This window comes from Lithobates pipiens, unplaced genomic scaffold, assembly GCF_037356315.1.
Source record: "Lithobates pipiens isolate NorthernLeopardFrog02 unplaced genomic scaffold, aLitPip1_a1.2 Scaffold_8, whole genome shotgun sequence".
Taxonomy (NCBI): Eukaryota; Metazoa; Chordata; class Amphibia; order Anura; family Ranidae; genus Lithobates; species Lithobates pipiens.
Genome location: NW_027507903.1, coordinates 175827432 through 175835389, shown reverse-complemented (window position 1 = coordinate 175835389; position 7958 = coordinate 175827432).

Genomic DNA, 7958 nt, shown 5'->3' with positions numbered 1-7958 from the left:
CGTTTGAATTGGAAAGTGCTAATTTTAACGGCTACTATGCAAGATAGTGTCCTAAAAAGGGTTTGGCGACCTGCCTCCTGCCTCAGGGGACATGGGTCACTGCAAAAAAAAGTTTTAAAAACTACCGTTTTGGTGGGAGTACTGATTTTAATGACGATTAAAGTGAAAAAAAAAAAGTGAAATATTCCTTTAAATATGGTGCCTGGTGGGTGTCTGTAGTATGCCTGTGAAGTGCCACGTGTTTCCCGTGTTTAGAACAGTCCCTGCACAAAATGACATTAAGCGGAAATAACACCATTTAAAACTGCTTGCGGTTTTAATGTTATATCTGGTTCCTGCAATATGGTTGAAAATCATTCAGAAAAATGGCATGGGTAGCCCTCCCTGCCCATTACCAGCCTATTTGGGTCTTGTACGCATATTAAGGGGAACCCTGTACCCATATTAAAAAAAGGAAATGCGTGTGGCCCCCAGGCCCTATATACTCAGAACAGCAGTATACAGGCGGTGCAAACAAGACTGGGACTGTGTAGGTTTGTTGTGTTAAGTTGAATCTGTTTGTAATTTTCAACTGGTACATTTTTAAAGTGTAGCTCCAGTCAAAAAAAATATTTTTAAGCTTTTTGGAAAACATAGGGAAGGGTTATCACCCCTGTATAATTTGTTTTGTCGTCCATCTTTTTTCATCTCACTTGCTGTTGTCTCCTTCCGTTTGCAAGTAGGAGATGTTTGTAAGTTGGATGTTTGAAAGTAGGGGCCTGCCCTATATGCTCTGCAGAAATGGCGGAACAAGGTGTTGGTTTTGCAACAACATTGTAAGCCCTCAAAGTGACTCTTGGTGGGCGCTGGAGCGCCCTGCTGTGAACGATTATATCAAGAAGAATTGTAATTACATGCCATTGTTGAACAGTGGTAGAAAAATTGACCTTTGGTGGTTGTGGTGCTGGTGCCACAACACTATAAGTCCTCACAGTTACTCTGGGTGGGCACAGGAAGGGGCCCTCCTGTGAAATATTATATCAAGAATTGTAATTACATGTCCCTGTTAAACAGGGGCAGAAAAATTGGGCCTTAGGCACTGGTGCCATCACACTGCAACCTCTGCCATACACTCTAGTTTTATTGCAGGAATTAGCCCTGCTGCAAAGCATTGCATCAAAAATTTTACTTAAACGCCCCTGTTAAACAGGGGCAGAAAAATTGGGCCTTAGGCACTGGTGCCATCACACTGCAACCTCTGCCATACACTCTAGTTTTATTGCAGGAATTAGCCCTGCTGCAAAGCATTGCATCAAAAATTTTACTTAAACGCCCCTGTTAAACAGGGGCAGAAAAATTGGGCCTTAGGCACTGGTGCCATCACACTGCAACCTCTGCCATACACTCTAGTTTTATTGCAGGAATTAGCCCTGCTGCAAAGCATTGCATCAAAAATTGTACTTAAACGCCCCTGTTAAACAGGGGCAGAAAAATTGGGCCTTAGGCACTGGTGCCATCACACTGCAACCTCTGCCATACACTCTAGTTTTATTGCAGGAATTAGCCCTGCTGCAAAGCATTGCATCAAAAATTTTACTTAAACGCCCCTGTTAAACAGGGGCAGAAAAATTGGGCCTTAGGCACTGGTGCCATCACACTGCAACCTCTGCCATACACTCTAGTTTTTTTGCAGGAATTAGCCCTGCTGCAAAGCATTGCATCAAAAATTGTACTTAAACGCCCCTGTTAAACAGGGGCAGAAAAATTGGGCCTTAGGCACTGGTGCCATCACACTGCAACCTCTGCCATACACTCTAGTTTTTTTGCAGGAATTAGCCCTGCTGCAAAGCATTGCATCAAAAATTGTACTTAAACGCCCCTGTTAAACAGGGGCAGAAAAATTGGGCTGCTGGCATCACCCAGAACCAAAAATGTTCTTCCAACATATCAGCGGAGGAGGAAGAGGATAGACAATCAACATAACAGGACAGTCACTCAGCATCAGCATAGGCAGTCTTGAAGGGATGTGGTATTTCAAAAAAAATTATTCGGTTACATCAGCTTCAGGTGCTTGGTAGCTGTGGGTGATCCAAGACTGATTCATCTTGATGAAGGTCAGTCGATCAACTGATTCGGTGGACAGGCGCACCCTGTGATCGGTAACGAAGCCACCAGCAGCACTGAAGGTGCGTTCCGAAAGAACGCTGGATGCAGGACAGGCCAGTAGCTCAATTGCATACTGTGCAAGCTCTGGCCAGTGATCCATCCTCAAGACCCAGTAAGCCAGAGGATTTTCAGTGGGAAAGGTGTCCAAGTCTGACCTTGCCCCTAGGTATTCCTGCACCATGTAAATTAGACGCTGGCGATGGGTGCTGGAACCAATCATACCTTGGGGCTGCGGACTAAAAAATTGTCTGAAAGCATCAGTCAGACGGCCACCTTCTCCACCGCTCCTTCTGACTGATGCCTCAGCAACACGTTGTCCAGGACCAGGAGTTTGTGACCTCCCAGTCTCTGGGAACGCGTTGCACAGAGCTTTCTGCAAGGCCTCCCGGAGATGTCTCATCCTCTGCTCCCTCTGCGATGGCAAGATAAGGTCGGCAACCTTACCCTTGTACCGTGGATCAAGGAGAGTGGCCAGCCAGTAATGGTCCCTCTCCTTGATCCGAAGAATACAAGGATCCTTCCGCAGGCTTTGCAGGATCAGGGAGGCCATGCAGCGTAGGTTAGCTGAGGCATTCGGTCCGGAGTCCTCTGGGTCACTAAGGACAACATGATCCGCAGCTACCTCCTCCCAGCCACGTACAAGTCCACGTGTTTCTTGGGACTGTAAATCATCCCTATAAGACTGCTGCTGCTGATGCTGAGTGCCAGCCTCCACCTCCATGCTGACACAATCATCCTCCTCCTCCTCTTCCTCCTCCTCACCCTCTTCCTGTGTGATGGGTGGCACAGCAGGAACACTGTCTGGATAAAGGGGGCCTTGAGAGGCAAGGAAGTCCTCCTCTTCCTGCCTCTGTTATGCCTCAAGTGCCCTGTCCATTATTCCACGCAGCGTATGCTCCAAGAGGTGGACAAGAGGTATAGTGTCACTGATGCATGCACTGTCACTGCTCACCATCCTTGTGGCCTCCTCAAACGGTGACAGGACAGTGCATGCATCCCTGATCATGCCCCACTGGCGTGGTGAGAAAAAACCAAGCTCCCCTGACCCTGTCCTGGTGCCGTAGTCGCACAGGTACTCATTGATGGCCCTCTGCTGCGTGTGCAGCCGCTGCAGCATGGCCAACGTGGAGTTCCACCTGGTGGGCATGTCACATATAAGGCGGTTCTTGGGCAGGTTCAACTCCTTTTGGAGCTCAGCCAGCCGAGCACAGGCATTAAATGATTGGCGGAAATGCACACAGACTCTCCTGGCCTGTTTCAGGACATCCTGTAAGCCGGGGTACCTGCCCAAGAACCGCTGCACCACCAGGTTAAGGACGTGAGCTACACAGGGCACATGGGTCAGTTGTCCCTGTCGGAGGGCGGAGAGGAGGTTGGTGCCATTGTCGCAAACCACCATTCCTGGCTTAAGCTGGCGTGGCGTCAACCACCTCTCGGCCTGCCCCTGCAGAGCTGACAAAACATCCGCCCCAGTGTGGCTCCTGTCCCCCAAACAAACCAGCGCAAGCACGGCATGGCATCGTTTTGTCTGCGTACTTGCGTAGCCCCTGCAACGCCTACGGAGCACCGCTGGTTCTGAGGACAGAGCACTGGAAGAGGCCATGGAGGAAGAAGAAGAGGAGGGGGTGGAGGAGAGAGGTGTGTCACAACCAATAGTAGCATTTTGGAGGCGTGGTGGCGGAACAACCTCCAATACTACTGCACCTTGTCCTGCATCCTTCCCAGCAGCCAGAAGAGTGACCCAATGGGCCGTGAAAGACAGGTAACGTCCCTGTCCATGCCTGCTGGACCATGAGTCAGCGGTAATATGCACCTTACCGCTGACCGCCCTGTCCAGCAAGGCAAGGACATTGCCTTCCACATGTCGGTAGAGAGCCGGAATTGCCTTCCGTGAGAAAAAGTGGCGTTTGGGGACCTGCCACTGAGGAACCGCACATTGTACAAACTCACGGAAGGGGGCCGAGTCTACCAACTGAAAAGGCAGCAGTTGAAGTGCTAGCAATTTAGCCAAGCTAGCATTCAACCGCTGGGCATGTGGATGGCTGGGAGTAAATTTCTTCCGCCGGTCCAGCAGCTGGGGCAGGGACATTTGTCTGCTATAATCGGACGTGGATGTACCACTAGCAGAGTTCCCGGAAGCACTTGGCTGTGACACACCTAATTCTACACCTTCATTCCTCTCAGAGCAGGTTTCAGAGAGGACTGAAGGTCTAGTGGGGTTGGAGATGCCAGCTGATGAGGAGCAAGGAGAGGTCCGCTTTGTTCTTTGGTGTGGGTCTTTGAGGTATGCTTGCCAACGAGCTGCATGGCAGGTCAACATATGTCTGGTCAAGCATGTGGTGCCCAAGCGGCTGATGTTTTGGCCACGTGAGATACGCTTGAGACATATGTTGCAAATAGCAGCGGTGCGATCTGATGCACTCGTCTCAAAAAAGGCCCACACCAAAGAACTTTTAGAATAACGCGCAGAGGAAGCGCTCTGCGCAGAGGAAGCGCTCTCCTCGCAGGCGGAGCTCTGCGGTGTGATTCAGTCGGTGTGCTGCCCCTAAGCTGGCCCCCGGAGGGCATCCTGCCTCGTTGGACATGTGCCTCCTCCTCCTCCTCCTCCCTCCTTCCAGGCACCCACGTGGAGTCAGTGCCCTCATCATCCCCTCCCTCTTCATCGCTGTAGCAAACATGGCAGTATGCTGCAGCTTGTGGAACATGACTGCCAGATTGCTGTCCTTCTTGAGCATCCCCTCTCTCTGTGCTCACGCTACTGCCTTCCTCTAGCTGAGTGTCATCATCAGAGCCCACCAAACACTGGGCATCCTCCTGGAGCATGTACCCAACACTGTGCTCAAAGAGTTCAGGAGACTCCTCAGGAGGACGTGGTGGGTCTAGGGAAGGAGTCACTGATTATGACATTGAGAGGAGGGACGACGATGTGTTGGCAGCTGCTTTTCTACTACCCTGAGACTGGGTGAGAGAGGATGAGGAGGATGAAGAGGGCTTGGTCATCCACTCTACCAAGTCGTTGGCATGTTGCGGTTCAACATGTCCAGCTGCAGAAAAGAAGGACAAGCATGTCCCATGGCCACGTGCTGATGACAATGCACCGCGTCCACGACCAGCACTGTTGTCTCTAGACACAGAGCCTGCTTGCCCTCTTTTATCGGCTCGCGCCTGTCTGCCTCTCCTTGCTGGCCTTCCAGACATGGTAATGGCCTGAAGGGAGTTGGGTAAAACAGTAGTTGGGTAGTTTATATTGTGCTGGAGGCACACAACACCCACTAACTCCTGCAGATGCCTTTTTTATAGAACAGCAGAGTTAAAGGGGTATATACAGATGTATACTGTGCTGTGCTGGAAGCACACACAACTTCCAATAACTCCAGCAGATGCCAATCGGGCCCAAATAGAGAACAGCTATGTAGGTGGATAATAGCGGTATGTACTGGGTACAGAGCAGGCACACAGCACGCACTATCTCCTGAGTGACACTACTGACTGCAAGCTCTATTGTTAAAGATGGACCACTAGCTATATAGGTGAGGTGAATATCACGGTGTATACTGCGGTCAGGGCACGCAGACAATAACCAGAAAACAGCAGAGTTAAAGGGGTATATACAGATGTATACTGTGCTGTGCTGGAAGCACACACAACTTCCAATAACTCCAGCAGATGTCAATCGGGCCCAAATAGAGAACAGCTATGTAGGTGGATAATAGCGGTATGTACTGGGTACAGAGCAGGCACACAGCACGCACTATCTCCTGAGTGACACTGCTGACTGCAAGCTCTATTGTTAAAGATGGACCACTAGCTATATAGGTGAGGTGAATATCACGGTGTATACTGCGGTCAGGGCACGCAGACAATAACAAGAAAACAGCAGAGTTAAAGGGGTATATACAGATGTATACTGTGCTGTGCTGGAAGCACACACAACTTCCAATAACTCCAGCAGATGTCAATCGGGCCCAAATAGAGAACAGCTATGTAGGTGGATAATAGCGGTATGTACTGGGTACAGAGCAGGCACACAGCACGCACTATCTCCTGAGTGACACTGCTGACTGCAAGCTCTATTGTTAAAGATGGACCACTAGCTATATAGGTGAGGTGAATATCACGGTGTATACTGCGGTCAGGGCACGCAGACAATAACAAGAAAACAGCAGAGTTAAAGGGGTATATACAGATGTATACTGTGCTGTGCTGGAGGCACACACAACTTCCAATAACTCCAGCAAATGACAATCGGGCTCAAATAGAGAACAGCTTTGTAGGTGTATATAGTGGTATGTACTGGGTACAGAGCACGCAGACAGCACGCACTAACACTACTGACTGCAAGCTCTATTATTAAAGCTAGATCACTAGCTATATAGGTGAGGTGAATATAGTGGTGTATACTGCGGTCAGGGCACAGACAGTAACCACTACACAAGAGCAAAATAGTAAATCAGCCAAAAACGATTGGTGTGTAACTGTGTTGAAGGTACACAGAACACCCACTGCTTCAGATGCTAACAAACACTACACGAGGCCGCCTGAAAGGCAGCTTTATATAGTGTGGGGCGTGCACTACACAGTCTGAGCTATGATTGGCCACAGGCAGGATGCCTGTGGCCAACCATTGCTCTCCTCGCTACTGGCGCTGCGATTGGCCAAGCATGCGGGGTCACAGTGCATGCTTGGCCAATCGTGAGACAGCAATGCATTGCGCCATCGCAGTGCATTGTGGGCCACACGAATTTTGCCGCGAACGGCCCAAACGTTCGGAATTCGGCGAACGCACGAACGACCGATGTTCGAGTCGAACATGCGTTCGACTCGAACACGAAGCTCATCCCTACTATGGAGTCACCTGGGCCACCGGTGGCTCAGACACGGTGGTCACTCAATGGTGTCCCATGGACCCTGTATGACAGTGAAGCACATAGGACCAAACATACTGCTCCTGGATTGGAGATCTGTGATGCCTATACCCGGACTGTGACTCCATCGTCCTCTATACGGTCAGGTGAGCGGACTTCTGGTCCTCTATGTGCCTCTTGCATTTTGCCCTACTACAGCCTGTGTTAGCCTGTCTTCATTAACAGTGTTTACTGGTCACTGCTGCTTAACAGCGGGATCCCCAGTGGAATCAATAATTAATCCCTGGACTATTGTATACCTGTGCTTATGGACTGGGTATTTAATGTGGATTTCCACCACCTTTCCATATTTGATTTAATACCAGGTTACAATTTAGTCAATCCACTTCAACTCCAGTATCTTCTGAGGGATTAGTAAACAGTTTCAACTAACCACCCCCTATACAATTTATCTGACCAAATTATTGACAAAGTAGAGAATAATGGAGGGCCGGGCATGACTAAGAGGAGAAGTAGAGGAAACAAGGGGTTAAAGATTTAGGAGGAAGGAAGGGAGGAGAAAAGTGGGCGGGAGGTAATGTGGTGGAGGAGGAGAGCTATAAAGAGGGAAGGCGGGGAGCAGTGAGTGATGAGCGAAGGAAGCGATGGGAGTTTCCCACCCATCCTCCCGATATTGGGGGGATTGTCTTGATAGTTTTTCGTTTGTTCATTGTTTGTGTTCTTTTCTTACAGGTTTCTGGAATTCGGGTTCGTCATAGCAGTGGTAGCGGTGGTGTCTTTGGTCTTTGATGGTGGCAAGAAAACTGATGTGATGTAATGGTGGGGGGCTCATAGGTGGTATGTGCCCCCTTTTGGTGTATTCCAGCGAAAGGGTAGGCTGGAATACGGGAATGGTTGCACTGCGGGAAAGGGGGTTGTCTCCGGGATGATAAACGGCCGGAGGCCTGT